We start from the raw sequence: 14,490 nt of genomic DNA, 5'->3' as shown, positions 1-14,490 counted from the left end.
GGTGTCTCTCTCTCTCTCTCTCTACAGCAGGCTATTCTGTGTGTATAGTTACAGCTCAGTGTTCTTTTGGACAGACATTACCACAACCCTCTTGCTTTAGTCAGCTTGGGCTGCCATAACAAGATACCACAAACTGGGTGACTTAAAATAGAAATTTATTTCTCACAGTTCTAAAGGCTGGGAAGTCTAAGATCAAGGTGTTGGCAAGGCAGGACCTCTTAATGTTGGCTTGTAGGCGGCCACCATCTTGCTGTGTGCCTACTTGACCTCTTCTTTGTGCCCTTGAGAAAAGAGGATGCTCTGGAGACTCTTCTTCTTCTTAGGACACTAATCCCATCAGGGGGGCTCCACCCTTGTGACTCATCTTAACCAAGTTGATTCCCAGAGGCCTTACCTCCTAATGCTATCAGATTGGGGGCTAGGATTTCAACAAATGATTTTTGTTGGGGGGGTGGGGGGGTGGTGACGGACGACCTGACACAAACTTCCTGTCCATAATAATTTTGAATTTTTATTTGTGCCTCCCTTGAAGCGTTTACAGGGTCGTTAGTCCAGGAACCCTACAGTAAGTAAAGAAAGCCTTAGCATTATTGCCGTGAAACACAAAAAGCGTCCTATAGGTGGCCTGGGGGATTACAAAGTTGGAAAACTTTTACCACAGAATTCAAGGTGACCTAGGTAGACTGGTGATCTCCTCTTCTTTTCAGATCTTGGATTTCCTAGATCCAAATGCCAGCGGTAAAGTTATGGATGCCAAATTCGGTCAGCTTCAATGAAGTGTGGCTAGGCCAACATTCAGTATTCCCTGACTACCATCTGTAGCCTCCCTTTTGGGCCTCTAAAAAGGAGGCTCTCAGAATGAAAGCCTGGGAAAAATGGGTTCTTAGCCCTTTATCCTGTTGGGCATTTACTTCCTTTTCATGGGGGAAAGGAAGGCAGTAAATGATACTGAAACTGCTCCCTTTTCCATTAGAGATCAATATCTTGCAGTGTCATTTGAAGTGTCTGCAAATACAGGAATGTCCACACGGACACAGGCATGCGTGAATGCACACACACGCGTGCACGCACACAGAGAAACCTGTGCCAGGAGGAATATTTTAAAATATAAAAGGCCTTTGAACGTTCTTTTAAACTTTCAAGAACAGATCATTTCTGTGTTATGTAAACTGTTCCAGGCTTTAGAAAAAAGATGGAAAACTTCCAGATTCTTTTTTTCAAGCAAACATGACCCTGATAACAAATCTGGCAAGCCCCCAAAGGGAGGCTATATACCAGTCTCTCTCAGGAATGTAAAAATTTCAGATAAAATTCTAGTGAGTGGGTTTGAACAATAGGGTTTGAGAATGTTCCACCATACCCAAGTAGGTTATGGAATGCAGGAATGTATATGAATGGCTTCATATACATAGATTTTCATTTGAGTCACATAAATTATTTAAGTGAACATAGGCGATAATCTCATTAGTTCCAGAAGAACACTCAGTCAATTCAACTTCTAATTTTTATGAACCGCTTAAAAACAAGCATATAACATGACCATTCCTTCATATGATAAGATTGAGTTCATACAGCCCACTGTCATTAGACTTTTGGGGAGCTCCAATAAAGGTATTATTGGATATGGCTGAGATCAAAACAAAAAGCCAATGTAGAAAGTTACAAAAGTAGTAACTTTAACTTTAGAGAATAAATATTATAAAGAAAGTGATAAAATTATCTTTACAGATCGCTCAGTTGCAGATCAAGAAGACTTAAAGAGATTACTTTTAGATGGTGAGATAAAATCTAAGGATTTGGAGGGGCACATGGGTGGCTCTGTAGGTACGCATCCAGCCCTTGATTTCAGCTCAGGTCATGATCTCAGGGTCTTGAGATCAAGCCCCGCCATTGGGCTCCATGCTGGGTGTGGTGTTTGCTTGAGATTTTCTCTCTCCCTCTCCCACTGCCCCTACCCCCACTTCTGTCTTGTATTCTCTTTCTCTCTCTCTCTCTCTAGTAAATAGATAAGTAAAATCTTTAAAAAAACAAACAAAGGATTTGGATACTTCTGAAATCAGTTCTCGAGTCTAATGCCATTCTTTTCAAAGTCCCACCAAGATTTTTAAAATTTCACAAGATGATTATCAGTCTACATGGAAAAATAAGTAGATGAGAACCTCAGGAGAATGCTGGAAATGGCTGTAGGAGGAGGGAGTTAGAGCTGTTGGATATTATAGTATATTGCACTACCAGATATTAAAGTGCCTAATGAAGTCTTTGTAATTAAAACTCAGTGATGCTGGCAGAAGACGAGGAAGTAGGTAAGGGACCCAGGACAGTTCAAAAGCAGACCCTGGCATAAATAATTTGGTAAATCATAAAGAAGTCATCAGAAATCAGTGGGGAAGGAAAGATTATTCAATAAATAATTTTGATGCATAGTTAGCAATTTGGAAAAAATCGTTCTAACTTCACCAAAATGAATTCCATATTGATTAAACAATTAACTGCAAAATGTAGAGGCATAGGAAATCTATAGAATTGAATATTGCTTAGGAACAAAGGAAAAACCCTCAAACAGAAAAAGTCAGTCAAACTACAGAAAAAATCAAAGATTTCTTCATGTGAAAACCAACTGGATAACAGTAGATTGGGAAAAGATCTTCTGTAACAGGACAGAATTAGCATCTTTATTTTGGGACATGCTCAAACAAATTTAAAAAACAAATTTAAAAAATTAAAACCGGGGCGCCTGAGTGGCTCAGTGGGTTAAAGCCTCTGCCTTCCGCTCCAGGTCATGATCCCAGGGTCCTGGGATCGACCCGCATCGGGCTCTCTGCTCAGCAGGGAGCCTGCTTCCCTTCCTCTCTCTCTGCCTGCCTCTCTGCCTACCTGTGATCTCTGTCTGTCAAATAAATAAATAAAATCTTTTAGAAAAAATTAAAACCTTGTTGGAACACTTGGATAGGTGACTACATACAGTACTGTACAAATATATAGAGAATGGTCAAAATACGATTTTAACATATTAATCAAAGAATGCATTTTTAATGCTAATCCCCAATTCTGGTGCTATTGCAATATTGTGAAATGGCTATACAATATATTAAAGAGCCATATTATTTATTTATACATTTTGATCTAGTAATATTACTTCTGTGGACCATCTTCCCCCATTCCCTTAGTGAAGGAAATAATACACAATACTTAATAAGCTATTTCAACAATGATGCTCCCCGATGCATTATTTACAAAATACACATACACACACAACTAAAATCCAACTGTTGGGTAACCATAAAATGAAATAGCTCTTCTCAGCATAATACTGTAATATAATGAACAATTATTTTGAAGATACATCGTAATGTGGCATGATATTTACAATATAATTTTATGTATGGAAATTACAGTATAAATTGTGGTGTAGTTTCACTATAGAATACAGCTATATTGCTGTGCAATTAAATTGAATGACCCATAGCTGCCTGTGACGACTGAGAAGATCTCAGGAACACAACTGTTAAGTAAAAAAGCAAGTTGTGTTTGTCTCCCTTGCCTCAGGAGACCTATTTAGAAAAAAAATTGCTATGGCTGATGTCAAACAGGTTACTGGCTGTGTACTCTTACGGGATTTTTATGGTTTCAGGTCTCACATTTAGGTCTTTAATCCACTTTAAATGTATTTTTGTGTATAACGTAACAAGGTGGTCTAACTTCTTGCTTTTGCATGTTGCTGCCTAGTTCTCCCAGCACCATTTCTTGAAGAGACTGTCTTTTTCCCATTGGATGTTCTTTCCTGTTTTGTTGAAATGAAATTGACCATATAGTTTGGGGTTCATTTCTGGGTTTTCTATTCTACGACATGGAAGGAGCTAGAAAGTGTAATGCTAAGTGCAATAAGTCAGTCAGAGAAAGACAAATACTATATAATTTCAGTCATATGTGGAATTTAAGGAAAAACACAAATGAGCCAAGGGAAAAAGAGAAAGACAAATCAAGAAACAGATTCAACTAGAGAGAACAAACTCATGGGTGCCAGAGGGGAGGTGGAGAGGGGGATGGATTAGATAGGTGATGGGGATGAAGGAGTGCACTTATCATGATGAGCACCGGTGACATCTGGAATTTTTAAATCACTGTATTGTATACCTGACACTAATATAATACTGTCTGTTAACTAACTGGAATTAAAATGAAAATATACAATTTTTTAAAAAGGCAAGTTGCAGAATAGCCACTTGATCCCAATTACATAAAGTTCAGATACAAGCAAAACTAGTGATTCAGACATCCACATGCATGTGGCAAACCCAATACGAACAAGCAAGCATAGACAAAAATTCAGTCTAGTGGGGGGAGGAAAGATGAGGTTGTGGGAGGAGCCCCTGGGAGCTATCTAAGGGATGGTAAACTTCTCTCGCTCAAAAGCATATATATTATTGTTCTTTTTAAATTTTTAAATTTCTTTTCTTTTTTTTAAGATTTTATTTATTTATTTATTTATTTGAGAGAGGGAGAGAATGAGAGAGAGAGGATGAGAGGGGAGAAGTCAGAGGGAGAAGCAGACTTCCCGCTGAGTAGGGACTCTGAAGTGGGACTTGATCCTGGGACTCCAGGATCATGACCTGAGCCAAAGGCAGTCACCCAACCAACTGAGCCACCCAGGCGCCCTAAAGTTATTTTCTAAAGGCTGTATGTATTTGAGAGAGAGTGTGTGAGTGGGGGGAGGGGCAGAGGGAAGAGGAACAAGCAGATTCCCCACTGAGCAGGAAGCCCAATGTGGGTCTCAACCCCAGGATCCTGGGTTCATGACCTGAGTCAAAGGTAGACACAACCGACTGAGTCACCCATGCTTCCCCTTATAGCCATTTTATTATGCCTTAAAATAAGCTACAAGTATTTTTTGTGTATTTAGTGTTAATTTAACAAAGGAGTATTAAAACCATATTCACAGGGGCGCCTGGGTGGCTCAGTGGATTAAGCCGCTGCCTTCGGCTCAGGTCATGATCTCAGGGTCCTGGGATCGAGCCCCGCATCGGGCTCTCTGCTCTGCAGTGAGCCTGCTTCCTCCTCTCTCTCTGCCTGCCTCTCTGCCTACTTGTGATCTCTCTCTGTCAAATAAATAAATAAAATCTTAAAAAAAAAAAAAGCCATATTCACAGATTCCAATTATGTACAAAATCTGTACCCCTAATAGATGATAAGAAAGTATATGGGTAATAGTGACTGTGTAAAAGGAGTGAAATTATGGGTGGGTCGTTCTTTCATTTTCTTTTATTTCCAAATTTTCATTGACAGTCTTACCTGGCTTTACTGCCCTTCCATTTATCTGATTTGCAGTTGTGCAACAACCCTGTGTTGAGGGGGTCTGTCGGTGCCGTTTTCCAATAGCATTTTCTCACTTTGTGTTTATGGGTCACATTTGGGTAATTCTTACAGTACTTCAGACTCGTTCCTGACTGTTTCTATCTGTTCTGGTGATCTGTGGTCAATGGTCTTTCATGTCACCCTTGGAGCCTGAGGAGGTGCCTGAATTTCTGCTGTCTTACGGTCAAACTTTAATAGATGAGGAGTTGCTTCCTGTGGATGAGCAAAGAAAGTGGTTTCTTGAGATGAAATCTACACCTGGTGAAGATGCTGTGAAGATTGTTGAAATGACAGCGAAGGATTTAGAATATTTTTAAACGTAGTTGATAAAGCAGCAGCAGGGTGGCAGAGGATTAACTCCAATTTTAAAAGAAGTTCTGCAGTGAGTAAAATGCTCTCAAACGGCATCACATGCTCTGGAGAAATCATTCTGAAAGGAAGAGCCAAATGATGCAGCAAACGTCACTGATGTCTTATGTTAAGAAACTGCCGCAGTCACCCCAGTCCTTGGCCACCACCACCCTGATCAGTCAGCAGCCAACAATATTGAGGCAGGACCCTCCACCAGCAAAAAAATTACAATTCACTGAAATCTCAGATGATGGTTTGCATTTTTTAGAAATAAAGTATTTTGTTTTTTAAAAGATTTATTTATTTGAGTGAGGAGGGGCAAAGAGAGGGGGAGAGAAAGGGTTTTGAGCAGACTCCATACTGAGCACAGAGCCCTATGTGGGGCTTGATCTCACAACCCCAAGATCGTGACCCTGAGATCATGACCTGAGCCAAAACCAACAGCCAGATGCTCAACTGGCTGACTGCACACCCAGACGCCCCAGCAATAAAGTATTTAAATTAAGTTATGTATAATAGTTTTTTAGACATAATGCTATTGAACATTTAATGGACTATGGTGTAGTATAAACACAACTTTTATATGCACTGAGAAGCCAAAAATTCATTTAAAGCACGTAATTGCTACATTCACTTTATTGCAATGATCTGGAACTGAACCCACAGTATCTCTGGGGTGTGCCTGTATGTGCTTTTGTTACATTTTTTTAAAAAGAAAGGAAAATTGAAGAAGACTTCTGCAACTATAGGATGACTTAAGCTTCCAGTAGAGTGACTTAAGCTCACTCAGTAGAGTGAGCCATTGCTCGAGAGTGATAGACTCCACCACTGAGGCAGAAGGGGAGATGGATTTATTTATTTATTTTAAGAATTTTATTTATTTATTTGACAGAGAGAGAGCATGTGCACAGACATGCACAGTTAGGGGGAGGGGCAGAGGGAGAAGAGAAGCAGATTCCCTGCTGAGCAGGGAGCCCCACACAGGGTGCAATTCCAGGACCTCGGAATCATGACCTGAGCTGAAGGCAGATGCTTAATTGATTGAGCCACACAGGTGCCCCAAGGTGGATTTAAAATGTAAAAGGAATATATTTGCAAAGAATAAATGCATGTATGAATAGTTACTGAGCATCTTACTTGTGTGAGAAAAACTTGACCTAGCCTGAATTCTGAGAAAATTTCGTGGATACTGAGTTTATTGCATTGCTGATGAGAATGAATTAGAAAGGCTGGCATTTCTTTGGGTTCCTTTAAAATATTTTTTAGCTTACTATTTTGTCTGGTTACAGAAATAACAATGATTTGAGATAGTCTTATACAAATTTGTAAGTCAGGCAGACACTAGAACTACAGCTCTGTTGAAAGATAATACTGGGTTAGAGGAACATGTAAAAGACACCATGAAGGTGCAGCCAGGAAGTTCTGAGAACATAACTTGCTCATAAATAAAATGGCATGGAAAAGGAGGGACAGCACTCTAATAAATTTTAAAAGACTTGAGAGACACAGCCAAATTCCAGTGCACATCTTGTTTGGATCCTGACTTAAACCAATTGTGAAAAGGTGTTTATGAGACAATTGGGAAAATTGGGACACTGATTTGATATTTGATATTATTAAATTATTAATTTTTAGGTATGACTTTATTTATGGTTATATTTTAAAAATGCATGCTGAGTGTTTAGGAACAAATAATATATCAGATTTTTACTTTAAGATAATCTAGAGGAGAGTTTGGGTATATTAAATATGAAAAGTCCATATTTGGGGGTTATCTATGGATAAATGATATATCCAGGATTTACATTAAAATAATGCAGGGGTAGGGGCTATAGTGGTGTATAGATGAAATAAGGTCAGCCATGTATTAATATAATTATTATTATTACATGGTAATTGATAATTGAAGCTGGGCAGTGAGTACATATATTCTTGCTACTTTTGTATAGATGTTTAGAACTTTTTATAATAAAATATAAATAAGAGTAATACATATTTACAGGTGAAAATGTGTAAAGTATAGAGAAGTATAGAGAAATATAAAGAAAGAAGTGAAAGTCACCCACATTCCCATCCCCTAGAGATAACTACTATCAACATTTTTATAGGGCTCCTTCTGTATACTCTTTCCTTATGCACTTACAATACATACTCTTATGCATACACACGTTTAAACAAGAAATTATACTATCTGTATTGTTTTTGCATCCTCCTTTTTTGTATTGTGGACACTATTGGGCTTTAGTACATTTAGTTCTTCCTCGTAACTTAATATTATGGCTGTGTATTACTCTAATCCGAAAATACACATACATGCTGTAATTTGTTTTGATCTAACCAATCCTTTACAAATGGATATCTAAGTTGTTTCATTTTTTTTCCCTATTCAAACAGTTCTGCATATTTTTTTCTTCTGAGAAATACCTGGAAAATCCAAGAGTTTTTAAGGCTTTTTTCTCTATCATAGCAGACTCCTTGTTGGAAATATGATACCATTTTGAATTCCCTCCTATAGCATATATGATTACCCATTTCATCATAATCTCAGCAACATTGAGTGCTATAGTCACAATTTTTAAATGTTTGTCACTCTGATAGAGGAATAAAGAATATCTTATTTTAATTTGCATTTTAAAAATTACTTGTGAGTTGAAAATCTTTCTGTACGGGTATGTCAGTATTTCTTATTTTATGACTAGCTGTTTATATCTTTCCCCCAATTGTTGTATTTATCCTCCCACTGATTCATAAAGGCTTTTTACATATTAAAGGAAACTACTGTTTCATATGTTGTATAAATTGCAGTTTTTCTCCCTAGTTTTTTGTTTGTTATTTACCCTTAGGTCATTTTTGAACCATCATTTATCTGGGATTGTTTTAGATTTTTATTTATTTATTTTTAAGATTTTATTTATTTATTTGACAGGCAGAGATCACAAGTAGGCAGAGAGGCAGGCAGAGAGAAGTGGAAGCAGGCTCCCTGCTGAGCAGAGAACCTGATGCTGCTATGCTTCGGGGCTCCATCCCAGACCCTGGGATCATGACCTGAGCGGCAGGCAGAGGCTTTAACCCACTGAGCCACCCAGGCGCCCCTATTTTAGATTTTTAAAAGTTGTAAATCTAGATTTTTTTTCCTTTGAGCCTTTGTAATTTTCTACACTTTTATTTTTGTAATCTTACTCAATATTTTACTGAGGGATTTCATTATATAGCATTGCCCTGGAACGTTTGCTTTTATATTTTAATACGTTTATTGGTTATTAAATAAGATGTTTGTGGTTGAAAGGATACATTTTTATTTTTATTTTATTAATTAATTTTAAAGATATTATTTGCTTATTTGACAGAGAGAGAGAGCACAAGCAGGGGGAGTGGCAGAGGGACAAGGAGAAACAGACTTCCCACTGAGCAAGGACCTGGATGTGGGACTGAATCCCAGGATCTGGGATCATGACCTGAGCCAAAGGTAGTCACTTAACCCACTGAGCCACCCAGATGCCCCAAGAATACATTTTTTAAAATTTTTTATTTTTTTATTTTTTTTATTTTACACAGGGAGAGGGATCACAAGTAGGCAGAGAGGCAGACAGAGAGAGAGAGAGGGGAAAGCAGGCTTCCCGCCGAGCAGAGAGCCCGATGCGGGGCTCGATCCCAGGACCCTGAGATCTTGACCTGAGCCGAAGGCAGAGGCTTAACCACTGAGCCACCCAGGCACCCCAAGAATACATTTTTTAAAAATTTACCTATAATTTGTCTGTCACACAGTGCCTTGGGCAAAATTTGGTAATTTACCTTTCAGTAATTCTTCTATACCTGTATATCAATTAAAGTAATAGTTGATGAAACAGTTAAAATCCCAGATTATAGCTTGACACAGTAGAGGTTTATTTCTTAATCCAACATAGGTGTTTCTGATTGGTGGTCAGCCTTCCAGTGAATTATTCAATGGACCACGGTCCTTCCATCTTACGGTTTTTCCATTCTCTGAGGCTTTGGGGTTCTGTGCATCTATTTGGCATGTTGAAGGAAGAGAACAGGGAGAACACATGTCATTTATTAAAACCGCCTAAGCTTGGAAGTGCTTCACGTCTCTTCTGCCTATTTTCCATTGGTGGGAATTGTCACATGTATACACCTATGTAGAAGCGATGCTGGGAAATGTAGTTCCTGGCTGGGTAACGACTTTCCAGTGAAAACCTTGCATTCTGGAAAGAGCATGAATATTTGTTTGACATTTAACTGAATCTGCCACCATTTGTTATATCTATAACGTATATGATACATATTTTCTTTACAAAATGAAATCATCCTGTTAAAAGTTTTGAATTTTAGCATCATTTATAAAAGTTTTATTTATTTGAGAGAGAGAGAGCACGAAGGGGAGGAGAAGCAGAGGGAGAGAGAGAAGGAGAAGCAGATTCCCCACTGAGCAGGGAGCCTGACACGAGGCTTGATCCCAGGACCCGAAAGCAGCCTGAAGACACATGCTTAACCAACCGATCCACCCAGGAACTCCCTTAGCATCATTTTGTAAGCTTTTGTGTGAGTCTCTTTCAAAAACAAGAGTTTTAATGTCTACATGTTATTCCTTGTTTTGATATATCATAATTGACTTAACCACTTTTCTGTTATGGTACAGTTAGGTTTACCTAGATTTTTATTATTCTGAATAGTGCTGCTATAAATGTCGTGCATAAATCTTGGAGTATTCCTCTGATTATTTCCTCAGGGAGAATTCTTGGGAATGAACTTGCTCAGTGTTGAGGTTGGTGATACATATTACCAGATGGCCCTTCAGAAATGTGGACTTATTTACACTCTTATCAGTAGTGTCTGAGGATTCTTATTTCAGAGCACTCTTGACTATCATGGGCATTAGAATTGTTTCGGTTTTTGCCAATTTGATTGTTGAGCAAGGTACTGCACTGTTTTACTTTGTAAGCTTTCATTACAGTGGGTTTGAACATTTCTTCAAGCAGCTGTCAATAATTGTGTGTGTGAGAATTGCCTCTTTGTATCTTTTTCCATTTTTATTTTGAAGTGTTCCATCTTCTTTTCAATCATTTATAAGAGATTTTTATGCAGTATGTATTAACTTGCCATGTTATAAACATTTTTATCTAGCGTCTCTTTTCCTTGATTTTGCTTGGTGAACTAATTTTTTTTAAAGATTTTATTTATTTATTTGACAGATAGAGATCACAAGTAGGCAGAGAGGCAGGCAGAGAGGGGGGGGGGAAGCAGGCTCCCTGCTGAGCAGAGAGCCCAGTTGCGCGGCTCAATCCCAGGACCCTGAGATCATGACCTGAGCCGAATGCAGAGGCTTTAACCCACTGAGCCACCCAGGCGCCCCTGGTGAACTAATTTTTAAAGATTAAACTCTACAGTTGGAACCCCGATATGTGCTATCATACCCACTGAATCTGCCTGGTTAGCGGTACTTCTGAGATTAATAACATTTTTAAAAAGCAAAGCAGATTCTTTTTTCTGACGCATCATACGGTTTGAATGTTCTTATTGTGAAATTTTAGTTATCTTGAAATGAAGGCGTTTAAAGTAGTCATCGAGAAAATGGACTCAAGATGGAGGAGTTGGGGTACTGGTGTTTGGGGTTTTTTTAGCCATGGAGTTGTTGCTTCTCTATCTTCCCAAGATAGTTAAGAGCAGCAAGGAGCCAGGTTGATGGTATCTGAAGGACTCCATGGCTTTAGGTAACTGAGTAGCAGTGGGGTCTCAGAGCCCTCTGGCTCTTCTTCATGTTAGATCATAATAAAAACACACGTGGTAGAATGGCAGGAGCCAAGGTAGGGGTCAAGGAGCTGGGTGGGAGTCTCGGCTCTGCCACTGACTGTGACCCTGAGCAAATCCCTTGTCCACTTGAGCCTTCAGTGTACTCATCAGCAGAACTTGAGAGGTTGTGGTAGGTGATGTTTTGGATGTGTGATCGCCCCTGCTGTGGGGTAGAGTTCTCCGTGGGGCCTCGTTGACATTCACCACCTGTTCTGACCTGTGTAGGGAGTGGGAGGAAGGTTAGTCCCTTTGGTCTCCTGAGTGATTTATGAAAGGAATCAATCCCGTATATATCTGTTCCAGATATAATGTGATCTAAATGTGATATTCACCTAATAAGATTAGATGAATCTAATATGGTTTTCCTCTAAAACACAAATACTGCCCCACTTTTAATTGTAGTAGCCAAATTAAATTACTCATCCCAAATTAGATTTCCAGCAAACTTAATTTGAACATGAGCTCAGTACTGCAGGCCCTGAGTAATTTTTTTTTAAGATATAAAATAAATCAGTAGGATACTGGTATTATTCCTCTGGGCTCTTCAGTGGTTACCATAAAAGAGAATAGGTAAACATCTGGAGGAAGCTTGCAGAATAGAGCTGAGACAGAAGCTCTAATCCTTGAGCTTATCGTGGAGGTTTCCTTCCCCTTCTACCACTTCCACCCTCACTGGTGTTGGAAGACAGGAAGCAAATGAATTATTGGCAGGTCCAGTAGTCACTTATCTCTTATTGCTTATGATTGCCTTTCTTCATTTTGTTGAGCCCTTTCATGTCTTCCCTGCTTAGGAGGATTCCCTGTTCAGTGCTCCCTGGGTAGTTTATGGAGCCATAGGGATTTGGTGAGGGACTAGAGACATTTATAACATTGCATTAGCCATACTTTCTCTTATTTTATTAGAGACGGATGAACTGAAAACCAGCCCAGACTGGTTTCAGTTTAGGACTAGATGATGGCATCAGGTGAGGCTTTATCCAGGGGCTCAAATGAAGTGCCCAAGACCCAGTGTTTCTCCTTCAATGTTGGTTCCTTCCCCAGGCATGCTCTGCCTTTCCAGCCACAGAATGGTAGCCCACAGCTCCTGCGTCAGCCTGTTTCCTTGTTCTCATCAGGTAGGAGGAAAGACCCTTAATGGATGAACCGAAGGTGTAGAATTGTGTCCAGTTGCCCCTGGTTGGCTTAATTTGGATCTTATGCTCCCCTGTATGAGTACCATATAGAGGGGATGGGACAGATTGGCTGCCTGGAAGATTCGGGGGACTGTTGGAAAAGTTGATGGGGTAGTGAAGTCAGGGAGGCACCTCCAAACCTTCGTGTTGCATTATGTAGATCCTTCTGCTTTTCTGAGCACTGTAAGCCTACATTCCCTCCTTTGAAGTGCAAATGACCCTAAGAGGTTGGTGGGAGCTGTTCCAGGATGAGGAGGTGAAGTTCACCATGGGATCCGCTTACCCAAGGCCTTGTTAGTGATAGAGCTAGGACCAGACTCCTTGTCTAATGAGTCTTCCATTTTTTTTCACTGTGTCATCCTTCTTTCTACCGACCCCTCTCACCGGCCCCTCCTTCCCACTGCCCCAACACCAGCACAGGGCTCTTCATTAAATAGACAGTCAGTCAATAGTTGTTAACTTGTTATCGACTGACTGATGTACCATCAGACCAAATGTGACCTTTTTACTCATACTTTGTGGATATCATTATAGCAAAAACCAATGTGGTCAATGCTCAGTCACTAATTTGTAGATTGTTCCTGGTAATTCAGTTTTTCTTTCCCTGGATTATGGTGGGGTTCTTCTAATAGAAAGATGGAGTTTGGACGGCTTGAGGATAGATGTACAGAAAGGAGCCAAAGGTAGTGTGTGTGTGTGTGTGTGTGTGTGTGTCTTCGCGTGCGTGCAGATATGTACACGGACCTGCAGTTACAAAATTAAGTATGTTTCAGTTCAGTTGAAATTAGATTCGATCCCTATCTTTTCATTGTAATGTAACTTATACTTGTGAAAGTTACTATTGGCAAGGTCCTCATTTGCTTACACCAGAGACCTGTAAATAGCTGTGCCACTCAGAAACATTTTTAGAAGGGACTATGCATTTGCTTTTCCTTTTTGAGAAAAATGACTGATACCTGTTGGCTTCTCCCTGCCTGGAAAACCCTTCCCCATCAATATTCCATTTCTGATTTTACTTCCACTTCCTCTGGCAGCTTTGTGGACCTTCTCCTGCTGTTTCTCTTGGTGCTGATGTGTGGACTCTACAGTTAGTCCCTCCCTCTGTGTCCTGTGATACAATAATTGTTTCATATGTGTGGATTTCATGTCTGTGATCCTTTGGTTAACTGTTTGAGGTCCGTGATTGGCCTCATCACGGTGTGTGCATATTTGTGTGTGCACGCACGCACATGTTCAATCCTCCATGGCACCTACCTCCGTGCTAAAGTGAAGTGGGTGATCATTTGGTATTGGGTTCAGTCCCTGGGCAGATTCCCCTCCTGAGGGCTCCCGAATCACCCTCATTGGACTTCCAGTGGTTTATGTGGTAGTCTCTTTATTGTCTCTATTCCTCCAGTACAGTTCTGGGCACATTTTAATGGCAAAGGAAATATGTGTTCACTAATTAAATGATTCTTGCCTTCTCTATACCATCCCTACGTTCCCATCTCACTCCACAACCCCCCCTCCCACCAAACCATAAGTTTTTGGAAGGCAGAGAATGTATCTTATTGTCCGTTGTGTTCTTTATAGTCCCTAACCTTGTCTGCCCATAGTAAATGGTTCAGTAAATTCTTGTTGAGTAAATGGATGTCATGGGCAGGTGGAGGCCAGGGATCAGTACCCTCTTAGGACCCTGTCTTGGGGAGACACAGATGGGAACTAAAGCCCTGAGAGGGAAGAGGGTGACGGAGACTGGATGGGGATGGTTTCGAGAGCTGGGTGTGCCTATCCTCTTTCTTCTGATTTCCAGGTACAGATAAGGCACTTCCCTAATGGCAGGGTG

At 40.0% G+C, this 14,490-nt stretch overlaps 1 protein-coding gene across 21 annotated transcripts in view; it reads left to right on the top strand.

Annotated features, from left to right (window-relative positions):
- Positions 1 to 14,490, top strand: part of TRERF1 (transcriptional regulating factor 1) — a 201,019-nt gene that overhangs the window by 87,301 nt on the left and 99,228 nt on the right. The window contains exon 1 of one of the 21 annotated variants that reach the window (XM_046005299.1): positions 10,201 to 10,245. The exons of the other annotated variants lie outside the window; for them this stretch is intronic. The gene's annotated coding sequence lies outside the window, so the exon portion shown is untranslated. Of the gene's footprint in view, positions 1 to 10,200; positions 10,246 to 14,490 lie in introns of those variants that run through there. 21 annotated transcript variants of the gene reach the window in all.

This window comes from Meles meles, chromosome 5 (assembly GCF_922984935.1).
Source record: "Meles meles chromosome 5, mMelMel3.1 paternal haplotype, whole genome shotgun sequence".
NCBI classification, from domain to species: Eukaryota; Metazoa; Chordata; class Mammalia; order Carnivora; family Mustelidae; genus Meles; species Meles meles.
Note: the sequence above shows the minus strand (reverse complement) of the source record. Positions and strands in the feature narration are given on the sequence as shown.